We start from the raw sequence: 17952 nt of genomic DNA, 5'->3' as shown, positions 1-17952 counted from the left end.
GTCAAATCACATCATGGGTCTCAGAGAATCTAAGCAATAGTTTTAAGTCTTTCTGTCATTACTATCGTTAATGTGTTTTGCTGTAGTTAAACATTGTTTTCATGTCTTGTGACTTACTGCCACCTGCTGGCAAAACCTGCGCTGGAAAGGTTGGATCTTCCCCACTCAGCCAGGTTCACTCCTGTTGTGTGATACAGCTCAGGCATTTTTAGAGATCTCTTTAAATCAACTAAAATAAACTAAATTGAACTAAAAATGAATGAAATATTGAAATTGAATTAAACTAGAAATAATTAGTTCAATTAAGCATGTTTCATTTGGCTATTATGATGTATTATTGTATTGTTCAGAAAAAGTCTATGAAAGTAGCTGTCCTGTCATTTGCTAATGTTACTGTTAAAATGGAAGTTAATGCCATTTCAGGGAGCCTTGCTCTTAGGTACAAAAATGAACATTTAATTTCACTGAAAAACAAAAATTCACGGAGGAGACATTCCACATAAAGTGATCATCTTTTTCTTTTCTCATTCACTGGAGGGAAAAAGGCACTATATACATAAACCGTTAAATAAACATGATTTTATTTTCTAAAGAAAGATTTTTGTGCATACAGTAATGTACTGGAAGTAGTTCAGGTGGGTAACTGCGTCAGCATGCGTAGGCTGCAAAGGAACAAGTAATAGGTTTATTCCATGCTGAAAAGAGAAGAAAGAAAACAACATTTTGGCCGTGGAGCCTTCTTCAGGTGCTACCTGCTCACACCTGAAGTCACACCTAAAGAAGGCTTCAGGGTCGAAATCTTGTTTTCTTTCTTCTCTTTTCAGCATGGAATAAACCTATTACTTGTCCCAGTAATGCACTTGTTCATTACGGAAACCAATTTGATTTCTGTCTCTTACTTAATCACAGATGGGAAATTTGCTTTGCAGGCTGGTAAAGACATAACACATAATACATTTATAGACACAACACATTACCCAAGACATTTAAACACTATATATTTAACTGATGTACGGTGAGAAAGAAAACCAATATACAGTGTAGTTCATAAGTATTTGGACAGTGACACACTTTTTGCTGTTTTGGCTCTTTTCCAGCACATTGGATTTGAAATGAAACAATAACTATGAGGTTATAACCCTTTCTTTGAGGACGTCAGGATATCGGCGTCCACATCATAGTTGGGATGTTTGTTCCAGGCCCCAAACCCTTTGAATAAAAATATGCATTTCCCTGTTTGGTAGATTATTTAAACCTCTTATATTTTTTTAAAAATCCAAATAGTTTTCCTAGTTCGTGTTTCACTACTCAATCTTATGAAGTGCACTAGGTCAGTAGCTTTGAGGATTTTGAATGCTTACAGTAAATCAGGTCTTGCTATAACTATGAATAGAATAATGAAGGCTAAGAATGTCTTATTTTTTTAATGGTGTAGTACACCAATAAGATATTTACAGACAACATTAAAACTAACATACCATTTTGTGATTTAGTTGAAAAGTGTCTGGTCATGGATGTGGTAGTGTGCTCACCTATTTGAATAACACAACTTTATACAAAAACATGAATGCAATTATTTTTATTTCAGAAACAGTAGTTCCCATCATTAAAACTCCTTTTTTGATTTTGCATTGCAAGGAGTTTCCCCTCCATGTTAAACATGTTTGATGGTGGCAGATGGATTATTACAGAAAGGCTCTGGATAAAGCAGTCGACATCTTCGACAGCAAAGATGGTTTTTTTGGCATCTTCCTGGAGTTTGGAATTCCAGGGATCCCTGGAAACACAGAGTGGTTTGACATGTCACTGTTCCAGTTTCTTTATTCCATGGCAGCAGGTCAGATAGACTTTGGATACAGTTCTACCCAGAGGCATCTTAACGTCAGGTTTATTCAATAAGAAGCTATTTGATTAAAGGTGTGTGATAATTTGGCTATTAGACAACTGTTTTTCAGTCATTTCAATCACATTCATAACTATTATTCCTGTCATCTTCTATTGGACTATTCACCCCTGATCTGTACTATTACCTGTCCCTTAACCAGTTCAATACACAAATTTCCCTAAATGCCTATTGCCTTTAATTTAAGAAGAACATTACCAAAAGCATCTTTAAAATCTAATCATATCATTTTGTACGTTCTGTGTGTTTAGTGCTGTGACTTGTTTGAAGAATTTTAACAAGTTGGTAAAGGAAGAATGACCTTTTCTAAAACCATATTGACTACTGCTAGGGTCTTATTTTCATATGAGCGATCCTGTTGTTTAGTTCTAAAGTGGTTTTCATAACTTTACTTGTAAAAGAAGATGTATTAGCTTATATCTTGTCATATAAGTCACATTTAGTCATATTTACTAAACCGAGAGATACTGTAGAAGGGAATGAGGGAGGGCACTGAAAATGGAGAAAATAGAGTACCGTTGAAGAGGACTGCCAAAGATTGATGCACTGGACAATGGACTATTTAGAAGAAGAGAGATCAGGGAAGAGTAGAGGTGCACAGTTAACCACTTGATCAGAGTGGAGTTTGGAGTTCTGCCTCACCATTCCTATGGAGGTAGCAGTGTCAATAAAAAGTGACATTTGCAGAAGTTTAAGGCCAATTTGTATAAAAATCAGTTTGTTTTTTAAAGGATTCTAAATTTAGATGAATTCCCCCATTCTACATAAATTCCATCCAATGTCTAATTCTGAACCACACTTGTCACTAATGTGCTACACAAAATAAAATCACAGTCACAAACTAAATACTCACCATCTGGAGTGTTCTGAGGCTTGTTCCTACTGAATCTGTCCAAACTAAAAACTTCTTTTTTGAAGAACTACAGTATGAGCACACAAAGAAAACAATTTAGGAATATTTCTTCCACAGGTATTATACTTGAACTGTTACGTACTGTATTGATCTTGATAAATTTGTAGTCATTATTCACACAGAACATTCAGCATTGGCCACCATAGCAGTTGCTATTCTTGTTTATTGCAATTAATAGGAATGTCTTCTAGAATGTTATTTGATGTACAAATGAGCATTCTATTCAAATAATTTCTGTAGTGTTAATATTAAAAATACAATAATGCCCAAATTAATTAATAATTTAAGTTTGGGTATCTAATCCATACCTTGTGTTTTTGAGGCTCGGTGTACTCATCAGGCACTTTAAATGGTCCAAAGCTTTCACAGCTCCCGCGTCCACTGGATGTTCCCTGGGCTCTTAAGTTTTCCAAAGATGGATTTGTTTCATTCTGAATTCTGACGTCCTTTGACCTATTACCCATGATCTTATGCTTTAGCATGGAGCCAAACTTTTTCAAAGGATGTTTCTTGACTTTCTGGCTCACATTCACATCTTCATCCGGCGTATTAACTGCAAAGGGGATGTTGCTGTGCGAGAGAAGCCCTTTGCTCTCAGATGTTTTGGTCAGTTGCACTGGGGTCATGTAATGTTTTGCTATGTCAATGCGCAGACCACTCTTGCTTTGGGCTGGACTGAGATTTTTGTCCTTATTAAGGCTGGGATTGTACACATACCAAGATGAGTGTCCGGGCAACTCCTGTCACAAAAAAAAACAAAAAGTTACAGTTCAGTGATTGTTGTTTCATTTTTAAAAGTAAATCAAAACAAGTAACACTTCTCTTACGGAAAAGAAGATAAGGATTATGGGGTGTGTATATGTTTTTAGCACTGACGTTAACACTAGAATAAAGGCAGACAATGAAATATAAAATAAGAAATCAATGTGAATGTTTAAAATTGCATGTATAGAAAATAATGCATCTCAATTTTTTTTTATGATGCAGATATCAGTTTGGAAATGTAGACAATACTGTGAGCAAGTCTCTCCATAGTAGCATTAACTCACCTGATTGCTCTTGTACTAATTGAGTGATAAAGCTGACATCCACAGACAGGTGAGTTTAGTACGTATGCTATGAACTGACAATAGGGATATTTCTGAGATGTTATACAGTATTAGGGAAAACAAATCTGGATTTGTAGTTTTATTGTAAAGGAAAATGCACAACAAAACTATCATCATATTTACAAAATAAGAGTTCCATTTTCCAGTACTTTCTACACAAATGTCTGTTAATTAGGTACAGAACAGGTCCATCCTACTTTGATAAGAGACATTTTTACAGGTTTGGAACTGTTGGTCATACCTCATCAACCACATCATGCGAAGACGACTCCAGAAGTCGTGTTTTCATACAGTCTGGCCTCGAGGAGCTCTTCATAGTTTTCTTAACTGTCTTCCCTGAAGCCTTACACTGCTGTACTCCTTCTACATCCTGGACTCCTTGAGCCAAATAATCTCCAGGCTTCTCTGGGGTCTCAGAAGCAGAACAACCTTTTTTCTTATTAGAACAAGGTGTCACACCAACAGCTTCTCCTATGGAACGTGATGAGCAGGGCTTATCCATAGTGTCTTCTGGCTGGAAACTGTTTTCAAACCCACTTGGAACTGTTGGAGAAAAGCCCTTTGGAGACTTTTTCATAGAAGACTGTAGTTTTTTACTTCTGACTGTAGTTACGTGTGTGTCCACAATTTTGTCCTGTGTGGACTTACTGGTTTTCTGAGAAATGAGAGATTGTGAAGATGGAATTGAACACCCGCTTCGTAAACCATAATTTGCAATAGTTTCTTTAGCCACACAACAGGCCATTTCCTTGATCATTTCTGGATTCTGTGAGGCAATTCCTACTTGTAATACTTTCTTGCTGCCAATGGATTCCATCAGTTTGCTGTAAACAGAGCTAACGGTTTTCTTGATGGCTTGCTGTAATGGAAGATGTTCTTCAGCCTTTGGTTCACTGATGGTTAGAGTGGAAACCTTTGTCAATTCCTTCAGCGCATCTTTGGTGAGTTTCAGTGCCAGGTCCCTGACCTGAGACTCGGACAGTTCTTCCAGTTCCCCAGAATAATTTTCTGGGTTGGGGAATCCAGGGCGAATTTTCAAAAGCAGTTTTGCCATGATATTTTTCACTGCATCTGTTTGACACATAACAGGTGAAGGTTCTAACTGGTCCATTTTGGTGCACATGAGCTGCTCAGTGCTCAGGGTTTCCATATCAATGGCAGCTTGAGGAGCATCTGAAGACTCGATATCTGAATGTTGGAACTTCATAATTTCTCTCACAAGAGAATCAACTATCTTTTGGGCCAGGGCCTCACTCTTGGCTGCTACTGCTTGTTGTAAGTTGTCTTTGGAACCAGCACTCTGCAGCAGTTCTCTGTAAATACAGCTGGCCACTTGTTTGACAGAAACCAGCTCACATTGGATATTGCTTCCCATTGTTGGATTACATTCTGAGGTATCTGGGGCAGTAAATAGTTTCTTCAGCACATTGTCAATAATGCCCACAGCAAATTCACTGAGCTCCCAACAAGATAAACTATCCATAATCTGTTCTTGTTTCTTCTCCCTCTTTGGAGAAATAGGATGAATTCTTAAGAGCAGTTTAGTTACAATTTTTTTCACAATATCTGAATATGGTAGGGGAATATCAGAAAGTGGTTGAATATCAGAAGCGGGCTCTGGAGGTGACATTCCCTTTTCTTGGCAACCAAGGTTAAAGGTGTCATTTTCACTGCTGTTCACATCATTAGTGGCTTCGTTCGTAATGAAGGAAGGAGAAGGATCTAAGGCTGAAGACTCAGCTGTTGAAAAGTATGGCTTTGAGAGCTCTTTAACCAAAGATACAATAATGGCATTGGACACTTCGTGATTTTTGGACATTATTGCATCGTATAATGCAATAAGGGAGCCACTTTCTTGCAGCAAGTCATTGTACACTTTTTCAATCATTTGGTCTGTATCCAAAGGCTGAATAAAGATGCATCTGTCATGGTCAGGTGTGCCTATAGTAATTCCTGGAACAGCTGATAACTGCATGATCACAGATTCAGTAATACTTATAACCATTTCACTCAGGGTTTGCAGAGGTCTCTTCAGATCTTCAGCACTGGACTCAGGGCAGGAACAGTTAAGCTGAATTTTCTTTAGCAGATTATCTGTGACTCCATGTACTATTTCAGAAGAAACAAGGGAAACTTCAGAAGACTGTGCTATGGGTGTTGCCTCTTTGTTGTGCTCACTACCGATTCTAATATCACTCATCAGCTCATCAACCTTCACATCATGCGAAGAGGACTCCAGAGGTTGTGTTTTCATACAGTCTGGGCTTGAGGAGCTCTTCTTAGTCTTCTTAAATGTCTTCCCTGATGCCTTACACTGCTGTACTCCTTCTAGACCCTGGACTCTTTGAACCAGATAATCTCCAGGCTTCTCTGGGGTCTCAGAAGCTAAGCAATCTTTTTTCTTATTAGAACAAGGTGTCACACCAACAGCTTCTCCTAGGGAACGTGATGAGCAGGGCTTATCCATAGTGTCTTCTGGCTGGAAACTGTTTTCAAACCCACTTGGAACTGTTGGAGAAAAGCCTTTTGGAGACTTTGTCATAGGAGACTGCAGTTTTTTACTTCTGACTGTTCGACCAATAACAGGTGAAGGTTCTAACTGGTCCATTTTGGTGCACATGAGCTGCTCAGTGCTCCGGGTTTCCATATCAATGGCAGCTTGAGGAGTACTGGACTCAGGGCTGGAACAGTTTAGCTGAATTTTCTTTAGCAGATTATCTGTGACTCCATGTACTATTTCAGAAGAAACAAGAGAAACTTCAGAAGACTGAGCACTGGGTGTTGCCTTTTTGTTGTGCTCACTAGCGATTCTAATATCACTCATCAGCTCATCAACCTTCACATCATGCGACGAGGACTCCAGAAGTTGTGTTTTCATACAGTCTGGGCTTGAGGAGCTCTTCTTAGTCTTCTTAAATGTCTTCCCTGAAGCCTTACAATGCTGTACTCCTTCTAGACCCTGGACTCTTTGAACCAGATAATCTCCAGGCTTCTCTGGGGTCTCAGAAGCTAAGCAATCTTTTTTCTTATTAGAACAAGGTGTCACACCAACAGCTTCTCCTAGGGAACGTGATGAGCAGGGCTTATCCATAGTGTCTTCTGGCTGGAAACTGTTTTCAAACCCACTTGGAACTGTTGGAGAAAAGCCTTTTGGAGACTTTGTCATAGGAGACTGCAGTTTTTTACTTCTGACTGTTCGACCAATAACAGGTGAAGGTTCTAACTGGTCCATTTTGGTGCACATGAGCTGCTCAGTGCTCCGGGATTCCATATCAATGGCAGCTTGAGGAGTACTGGACTCAGGGCTGGAACAGTTTAGCTGAATTTTCTTTAGCAGATTATCTGTGACTCCATGTACTATTTCAGAAGAAACAAGGGAAACTTCAGAAGACTGAGCTCTGGGTGTTGCCTCTTTGTTGTGCTCACTACCGATTCTAATATAACTCATCAGCTCATCAACCTTCAAATCATGCGTAGAGGACTCCAGAGGTTGTGTTTTCATACAGTCTGGGCTTGAAGAGCTCTTCTTAGTCTTCTTAAATGTCTTCCCTGAAGCCTTACAATGCTGTACTCCTTCTAGACCCTGGACTCTTTGAACCAGATAATCTCCAGGCTTCTCTGGGGTCTCAGAAGCTAAGCAATCTTTTTTCTTATTAGAACAAGGTGTCACACCAACAGCTTCTCCTAGGGAACGTGATGAGCAGGGCTTATCCATAGTGTCTTCTGGCTGGAAACTGTTTTCAAACCAACCTGGAACTGTTGGAGAAAAGCCTTTTGGAGACTTTGTCATAGGAGACTGCAGATTTTTACTTCTGACTGTTCGACCAATAACAGGTGAAGGTTCTAACTGGTCCATTTTGGTGCACATGAGCTGCTCAGTGCTCCGGGATTCCATATCAATGGCAGCTTGAGGAGTACTGGACTCAGGGCTGGAACAGTTTAGCTGAATTTTCTTTAGCAGATTATCTGTGACTCCATGTACTATTTCAGAAGAAACAAGAGAAACTTCAGAAGACTGAGCACTGGGTGTTGCCTCTTTGTTGTGCTCACTAGCGATTCTAATATCACTCATCAGTTCATCAACCTTCACATCATGCGAAGAGGACTCCAGAGGTTGTGTTTTCATACAGTCTGGGCTTGAGGAGCTCTTCTTAGTCTTCTTAACTGTCTTCCCTGAAGCCTTACACTGCTGTACTCCTTCTAGACCCTGGACTCTTTGAACCAGATTATCTCCAGGTTTCTCTGGGGTCTCAGAAGCTAAGCAATCTTTTTTCTTATTAGAACACTGAATTTTCTTTAGCAGATTATCTGTGACTCCATGTACTATTTCAGAAGAAACAAGAGAAATTTCAGAAGACTGAGCACTGGGTGTTGCCTTTTTGTTGTGCTCACTAGTTATTTTAATATCACCCATCACCCTATCAATGATCTCACTTGCTTCTCTGCTAATACTGGTCTCTGGTGAAAGGGATGAACATTGGGAAGCTGAATGTGTCAGCTTGGAAATGTTGGTCACCATAGAACTGATTATGGTTTTGACCACTGTCTCATTTCTGGTGGCTACAGCTTTCTGTAGAACCTGTTGGGATCCAGTTTGGCACAGCAAATCATTGTGAACAGAGCTGGCAACCTGCTGAATCTTGTGTGGTTCATGAAACACATCATTATCCTGTTTCACAACTGTTATCTCCTGGTTTTTGGACAAGTCCTGCAACACACTGTCAAAGAGGTCCACAGCTATCTGACTCAGCAAAGACACAGACATCTTCCCTGGGATTTCTGTAGAAGTTTCCTCTTTTATCAAAGTAGGGTATATCTGCAATAGCAGCTGTGTTATGATGTTTTCCACAGTCTCAGTACACACTAAAGTCATATTAAGTGATTCTGTTGATTTAGCCATAGAAATTTCCTGGAGCCCAACTGAGGAAACCGGTTCAATATTCAACATTTCTACAGGGAGTGGTTTGATTTCAGAATTGTTTTCAAGGTGGGAGTCTCTTTTCAGTTCCTCAGAAGAACTCTTCTCAATTTCTGATGTCACCCTGGCTGCTGGTATATTACCTATGTTAACAAAGAGCTTTTCATTTAATGATAGTGAAGCAAAATATCAGAAAGCATGAAACAAAAACTAAATTATATTGAGAAGTAACGAATGACAGGCATCACAAATTATTTGAGTATAAAGCTTCATGTTCCTGTAAAACTATTACATCTTGGAGCTCAGATAACTACAAACAAAGAAGCAGCCATATTCACAGATACGTTATATATGGCTTCTGAATATATGGCTATATTCACTCATTCTCTCATTCATAGTCATGGCCTACACTATATTGGTCTAAATACGTCAAAAACTTTTAAAAGATACAACAGATAGAAAATCAAGGTACTGTATATTTATATACAGTCACTACAGTTTTTAACTTGTACTTCATAGCAACTAAAATGTTAATACACTTTTAAATGATTTGATTTGATTTCCTTCTTACCTTGATTTTCACTCTCTTCAGGCTCCATTGATAAATCACATGCAGCAGACAAAACATCCATGACAGACTTTACAAGCAAGCTGGAAAGCTGATTAATTGCATCATGGTACATCTGTGAACTGGGCACTGATGGTTCAGTACTTTTCTGTGGTCTGTGATCCTTGACAGTCAGAGACACTTTCTCTGAAATCCTTTGGGAAGACTTCAATTCCGTATTTGTATCACAGTCTTGAAAAAGTGAAACATCCTTCTCATTTGTGTCAAACGTTGGAGAATCGGGAAAACTGAGGCACTGCTTCAACAGCCTTTTCACTGATTTCTCAGTAAATGAATACAACAACTGCACAGAAAGCTCCGGGGACTTTGGATGGGATAAATCCTGAACTACTAGGGGGCTCTTTAAAATTGGATCTGAATTAGATTTGTGAGCTGTGCCCAATTGTACTGCAATTCCCGATTTCAAAATTAAATGGAAAACATTTTTGACAAGTTCTTCTGAAAATACACGCAGAGATCCACTCGAGACAAGTTGTTCCACTTTCCTTTCAATAGGACTCATTGTAGGACTCTCTGTGGAGGTCCTGACTTGGTCCTTAGGCTCGTCTGAAACCCTTGTCTGCAGTGGGGGGAGATTGTGCTTTGCTGTGGCTCCTGGTACTTGAGATGCCCAGGACGCCTCTTCAGCTGAAAGCTTTTCAATGTTCAAATTAACATTATTGGAGTGGGTTTGAAATGCTATATTCTCAGTGACGAGACCAGCAGCACACTCCGATTTCTTTTGGCTTGCTCTAGACTTGCTTTTTGTATCTGAGGCCACCGTTACATCAAGTTTGCCCATAATAATGTCAACAATACCCATGGCAACAATTTCAATGTCAGACACTGCACACTCTGCACGGGCTATGTGTTCTGCTGAGAAGTCAAGCTTTGGTGAAATGAGAGGGCTTGGCTGGTCTCCTTCCTCAACATTGTCAACTGTTGTTTTCTCTGAGCCTTTCTTTTGTTCTGCAGCATTTAAGCTGTTTTGAGCTGTAAATGAATCATCTATCACATTGCTTCTGCAAGGAAGTTCCATGAACTCTTGTTCACCTAGTCCCATGTCATTTGCAGTAAAGGGTTTCTTCCAAACACGGGACCGGGGAACTCGATTGCTTTTACATGTCAATTCATTTTCTTGTTCTGCTATAGGTGTAGGTTGATCCTGAAGCTTTGATGAAGCATCAGTCAAGGCTCTATAGGGAGTGTCCCGAGTCATGACTTCTGTGTCATCTGTATAAGAATCAATCACCATCCCAGGCACATTTATGGGTGGGAAACGTTGAACAGAATATTCTCTACGGTTACTTTTAGTGTATTCTTTATGGACAGTGTCTTCTGCACTAGACATCCTGTCTTTCCCATATTGTTCACCAGAGAGGTGCATTGTTTCATAATCTGGCTTTAAGACCACATCTGAAACTTTAAGATTTTCAAATGTAGATAAAACAGAATCCACCAGTTCACTTGCTTGAAGGGTTTCTTCTGAGGGTTTTGCTCTTGCTCCTGAGCAACATCCTTTGTCATCACCCCTATTTATTTCACTCCTGATTGTTTGCAATATCTGACTGCCAACATCCTTGGCACAGATGATTAAATTTGCCTGATTTTCCTGAGTAGTCCTGCTTTGCCTTGAGAAATCAACGTTCATTAACACACCTAAAGGTTCTGAATCTTCACTAAGATGCTTACGGGGTGCCGAGTTTGTTACTGACATGCTTTTCTTAGTCAAGTGTGGTTCACTAAAGCTCAGGTGTGAAACCTGGACTGAAGGAGGAAACATCTCAAGTGAATCTGCTGATCTCTGCTCTTTAGCAGATAAAACTTTCCTTGCTTTGAACAAAGACAGGCTCTTCTGATTCCAAAAGTGTTTCAGTTTGTTCTTCACAGTTTTGAAGAGTTCCTCAGTCATTGTCCTAAGGTGCTCAGCTCTTCTAGTATCAGTTTTAATTTCTGATGTTCCTGGTAACAGGGCTGTATCAGAACTTTCTAATTTATCTTTGTAGTCTGTTGAGAAAGAAATCTTCTCAAAGCATGTAGCGTAATGTAGTTTTTCTAAAACATCAACAACAATATCTGAAGCCAGTTCAGTGGTTTGCACATGAGAAGAAGAGTCTGAGGACATTGCTTCTTGAGCATGTTTTGTTGCATCCGGTGTTTTACATACATCATCAGCTGTACTGTTTGGTTGCTCTGGGAGATGGGCAAGTCCAGAAGATATAAATTTTGCAGCTGCTTTTTCAATAATTTCACTTATTATCCTTGTTGCTGTACGATGGAATACAGAGCTGGAGGTCCTCGGCATCTTCTCTGATCCTTCACCTTCTCCATCGGATATGATGCTCTCTCCAGAAGAGGAAACACTCAAATTGTCCTCAACCAAGTTCATGTCCATTTGCCCAATTTGCTGTTTTGAAGAAATGTTCTCAGATGACACCACCTTTGGAGGATATCTACAAATCTCCATTGTAATTTGATTAGGGACTTGTCCTGTTGCCTTATCAATATCAGATAATATGATTTCTTCAACAGGAGATATCTGGGATTTTGATTGATCTTGAATACTCTCCTCTCTTATAAATGTAGAAGCATCTCTCTCCCAGTCTTTAGGATATGGTGAAGGGCTTTTAATGGTGTCTAAAATATATTGCTCTTCAAGGTACTCCAAAACTGAAGTAACAACCTCTCTAGCCAGAAGGCTTTCATCTGAAGCCTTCTTTGCCACTGTTGTGCAATAAATCTCCTGGTCTAACTCTTTTTTCATTGCTTCACAAATGGCTCCAGCAGTTTCTACTGTATAGGTGCACAAATCTGAAATATCTGACACAGAATCAGAAAACACTGAAGTTTTTGATGAAGAGCTGACGCTTGAGCTCTTTGCATTGATTTGAGCAGGAGAACTGGAACTAGATACATCTTCTTTAGTCTGGGTGAGTAAAGATTTGAGCTTTCCAAATATAGTCCTTACGATGCCTTTTGCAACTGAACTAAAGTCAAAAGTATGATCAATGGATCCTCTTTCTGTGCTGCCTCTAGAAGTTTGAGGAGCAGCAGCAACATTTTTATTGGATTCTTGCAGATATTTATTTGTTTCAATACAATTCAGTGCAAACAAAACATTTTCAAAAACAGAATTTACAATGTCCTTGGCAATAACAGTGACCCTATTGTTGGGAATCTGAGATTTTGGACTTCTTTTTTCCAAAATGGAGATTTCTGCAGCTTCTGGGAGCAATAATGACTCTTTTGAGTTACTCTCATGTAAATTGTTACCCACAGGGGTGAAATCCCACTTTGTTTTTTCAATGATCTGAGATACTATCTGCTCAGCAATTTCAATGATTTTGGCTTTAGAGATCCCAAAAGCAATATCACTGTTTGCTCTTTTCATTCCCACACTTGATTCCGAGGAGTGAGACTTTAATTTGAAAGATGGGGGGCTACTGCCATTTGTTCTTTTCTTAGTCACTTTTGCCTCATCTCTCTCATTCTGCAGGGCATCAGGACTCTGAAGAAGGTAGTTCTTCTCCACAGATAAGCTGGAGGAGGGTGAAATCGTTTCTAAATTTTTCAGAATTGCTGACACAAAGTCACTCATTGATTGGTTATCGCCTGAATATGTTTCTTTCACGTCACTCATCTTATTTTCAGTATTTGCTTTGCAGAATTCACTCTTGACTTCTTGTAAGACAGTACTGATTATTTCTGTTGCCGTGACAGCTAACTCCGCCTCATCATATTGTTCTGAGTGGAGTCTCTGGGATTGTCCTATGGCATGTAGGTCACCACCATGGCCACCCAGGAGTCTACAGGTTGACCCTGACTCAACAGCGCTTGTGAAAAAAGGCTGGAGTCTTCCAGAGACAACTTGTATAATCTCACTGGCAACCTCTGAGGCTACAGATTCTGTCTGTGCTTCTAGATTAACACGCACAGTCTTAGGGGTGGGAATTCTTTGCTTATTTTCTGACAAGGCAGAGATGACAAGTCCAAGAACACCATCCACAAGTTCAGTGGCAAGGTTATTCGATCTGCAGCGGGTAATCAAGACACCTAACGCACAACACTGGGGTTCCATCAGCTGAGCAGGAAGCTGTGCTTCAGTGAGGGCTCTGCTAAGGACATCCTGTACTATACGTTCTGCTTTTGTAATTATACTTGACTTAGTGATTCCAAAAAGGTCCTTCAAAGGTTCTGAGAGGGGCTTTCCAGCATCTTCTCCTCCATCAGCAACCACAATCTCCTTCGAGGGTGTTCTGGATTTAAAGCAGGGTGTATTTTTCCCTGTTTCTTCTCCTGAACTACCCGAGGACGAGAGGGGTGAAGGGAAGGGAGTGGAGATCCTGCATCTCGTTGACCAGAAGCTACTGCTCCTACTCTGGGACTGCCATGTGGACCCTGACTCAGTACCAAGCAGAGAATGAGAACTCAGTGTGGCCTCCTCACTACTGCTGAAGTAAACCGGGGACTCAAAGGAGCAGTGAGACACGCTCCTGCTCCTCTCTTCACTGTAAAGCGAGATGGCTGGAAGCAGCACTCTGATGATAGACGCTGCCACCCACACCACTATATTCTCCGCCATTTCGTTAAGCTCTTCCGTTGTTATCTGTTTTAAAGCAATAGTACAAAAGTAACCACAGAGCACGAAAAATGTTCAGTATACAGTACACCTATCAATATAAGACCTACTTTTACTTACTTGTCAGGGTTCATTGTTTCCCATGTTAACATTTAGAAATTTGCAACCAAATTTTGAATGCCAGCACAGACGCAACTAATACAAATATACTGTTGTCTATACAGTATAGTAAAAATCTATTATAGATATACTGTTGTATGTCTAGAAAAATATATACAGTACAGTATTTCTAATATATAAATGAAGCAAGAACAACAGAATACCAGTCTAACCAAAGAAATAGAATGGTCAGTATTGCACATTTTAAGTGGATCCCTTAATTTATAAATAATTAAATGTGCAGACCCCTGTTTCATTCCAGAGGAGGCAGTGTCAAAGGGTTCTTTTGGCATCGAGTCTATGGTAGAAAGTGAAGTCACCCCCTTGGAACCTTGACAGCTTAATATTCTCTGGCAAAGAGGCGCAGACCTTTGGCATAGTGGAATATCTCTGCTCTGAGGAGTGGCTATGTGGCTCTAATGCCAGGGCAGCCACAATCAAAACCTAGTGGGAGCTGAGCTGAACATGTCAGGGAAGGAACCACTAAGCAACAGCTAGGTGGACTAAATTTCAGGATTTACTGTACTGAAGGAACAAATTAACATATTTCTTTACATTTGTTCTTTAGTTATGACACTGTGCATTTTAACCTCAAGGAGCTATCTGGAAAAATAAAATGCATCCATTACATTCAGATAAGCAGTGTACCTTACCTGTCCATATAAACTTTTCTCAATCACCTTCCTTTCACTAAAAAACATTATGATAAAAATTAATTAGTGTGACATTGCTACTACATGGACAAAATACGAACTATATTTTGCAATAATAAAAAATGGTGACTAATTAACAATATATAGGCATCTTTTCTAGTGGCAGAACAATTAATCTATTTTAAAGCATATTCCTGTGTAAAAAAGATGGCCTCCTAACCACGATTGTGTTCGTACTTTTTCAATTTACCTACTGGATGTCTAAAACTTGCTTAGGTTTTTACTTTAATATGAGAGGCTTATAAAATAAAAATCACCACAACAAAATAGCACATTGGAAATGATAAATCTTAAACTTCAAACTGCAACTGTTCCATAGCACTTTAGCGAGTATGGTACAATCGTGTTCCTATGTGAAGCAAGATCACTGGTAATTTACATCATTGTGTTTTCAACAACAACTACTTGGTCAGGCGCAATGTATCTAACCAGTTTCATACTGGGTACCTCATAATTGACACATGACAAATACAGTTCAATTCAGAAAATAAATAGTAATTCTGCATTGAAATGTGCAGAAATATGTCATGTTTATGTTTGTACCCTGTTAACTTCATAGAGATTAGACCTTAGAGAATTTAAAGATTCTGTGAAACAGGCAGTTTGACCAGAGGTGCCCAAACGTTTGCATACAACTGTATGTTGTTGCTGCATCTTTCAGGACAAGGCCCAAAATGCGTTTCCAACACATTTGATGACTTAGTGTTACTTAGTTGTTACTGCCCTCTGGTGGTTGTTGATTGAAACATAACATCCATTCAAACACGACCAGACATTTCTCCCACTGTCAATACTTCAGCAAAACTTCACATTTTATACCGGTGCCACAACAAATTGTTATTATGATAGAAATTTGTTTTAATATGACTAATATATTATTGTTGTAATGCAGTATGATCAGAGTTATACATAAGTACAATACAACAGTTCATTTTTGCGAAGGTTCAGTGTTCAATGTCAATGTTCTAGTCATTACAACAAAGTCAGTCTATGGTAAACTATATCTAGGATTTGGAAAAATGCACATGAGCTAACACAACAATATGCACATGTTCTGTACTGTTAACAGACTGATTCATGCATTCGCAAAGAGAGAAAAAGCAATTTCACGAACTCAGCTGGGGAAGTGAGCTCAAAATAGAAAACAGTTGCTCTTTAAACATTTACGTATCACCATACTTAAAATGCTTAAAATAAAAACTTTATGTAAGCACTGATGCTTAACATACCACAACTGCAGAATGTAGGACTTACCCATCAGACAGCTGACTGATCAGAGGGACTTCATGAAACCATTTGGAATCAGTAGTCACCTCTTCAGTGGAGAGAAAATAATTATTGTCGCATTAGAATTCTCATGGCATGCATAAAAAAGTGATCAATCCAATTAACATCCAAAAAAGGCAGAAAACATGTATTTATTCATAGATACAATTAGGATGCTGATTAAGATTTATTTATCTGTTTACCCATATAATTTAAATCATTTTCACACCTTAGCTCACAACACTTTTACTGCACCAGACTGTGGCACAATGGCTGCCCAGAGATCCCCAGACTTAATTGGAACCTTTTTCAGCCTTAACAGTAGATGTTACCAAAGCTTTCAAAACCCAACACTTGTGAATTAATCATTGACATGTTTTTATCTGAATTAGCTATACAAATAAAACTGAATTGAACTAAACTGATTTTTTGGATTATATGTTCCATTGTCTTTCACAATATCTTTCAGTATCTCAGCACCCACTGAATTTCTCTGCAGCTGCATTGGAAAATTTGTCAAAACATAACTTTTTTCAAAACCTTTATTTTTTCTAGAAACAAATGAAAATACTGACCTTTGGTGATTTTAGAACTTTTCTCATTAGCAATGGTAACATCTCTATTCTCCGTGCTAATGATCTCAGTAGAAGCTGTGCCACAAAGAAAACATCCTTTTAGTTGAATAGTTACTTCAGATAGTTTAGATCAATAGATACTGTAAATGTTTTTATAACAAAATGTGGATTACAGAAATGTTGAATATAATGTATGTACATGTTGTGGCTGGAAATTAAACAATCTGAAGATAATGCAGGATTCGTTCTTAATGTATTATTTTATGATACCTGCAACTTATTGCGTGTTTCCCTTTAAAAAGTTTTGATCTCAGTACATACATATTATTCTTTTCATACAGCCATATGATTGAAAAGCTTTGGAATTTTGTAATTGTAGGTGTTTATTAAACAAATTCTACAGTTCTGTAATCAGTAGTAAACCTGAAGATGGTCAACCTGCATCATTCCTTCTAGCCAACAAACTAAAACACATTAAATTGTGAACTTAATCATAGTTGCACCACTGCAAATTATTGGATCTAGAAGCTTACCCTGTTTTCCAGACTGAAGTATTTCATTAAAATATTGCCTTTTTATACGGTCTTGCATTTCTCTCTCAAAATCCTTCCTTTCCTGTAAACTCTCATTTAGCTTTTGCTGCTGGAGAGCAACCTTCCTTTTATAATATTCAAATGCCTGAGAATGACAGAAAACCTTTCACAAGTGGCTATTGTTTAATGAAAAAGGAAAGCCTCTCAACAAAAGATGAAAAGGTCCATCTCATTGTTGAACATCTTGTTAGCAGTAGAAAACTTCCCATCCATAAGGTCACTACAGGAGACTCCAATCTCATCTCAATCTACAGCACCCTGAAGCTGGGAAGCTGGGTCTGGTCAGAGCTCAGAAGAAGAAAGGCTGGGTCCGACATTACTTGGATGAAAGACTCTGTGTGTAGTTCAGAACCTTGCAGGCTGGATATAAGAGATTGAAGCAGCAATGTCTCTCCTCTAATGCTTAGGTAATGAAGAGGAGAGATCATCAACCACCCTCTTGGATCCTCTTGGGGAGATACCCCTGAGGGATACTTTAGAACAGCCAATTATGCAAAGCAGCATGTCTCTGGGATGTTACTTGGAATTAAAACCCACAACACGCAGAATAAATGCCACACAGGGAGGTGCCCAAGGCTGGAGATAAACCATGGGCTTTGGAGATGCAGTGCTATAAC

Source organism: Lepisosteus oculatus, chromosome 9 (genome assembly GCF_040954835.1).
Source record: "Lepisosteus oculatus isolate fLepOcu1 chromosome 9, fLepOcu1.hap2, whole genome shotgun sequence".
Taxonomy (NCBI): domain Eukaryota; kingdom Metazoa; phylum Chordata; class Actinopteri; order Semionotiformes; family Lepisosteidae; genus Lepisosteus; species Lepisosteus oculatus.
Note: the sequence above shows the minus strand (reverse complement) of the source record.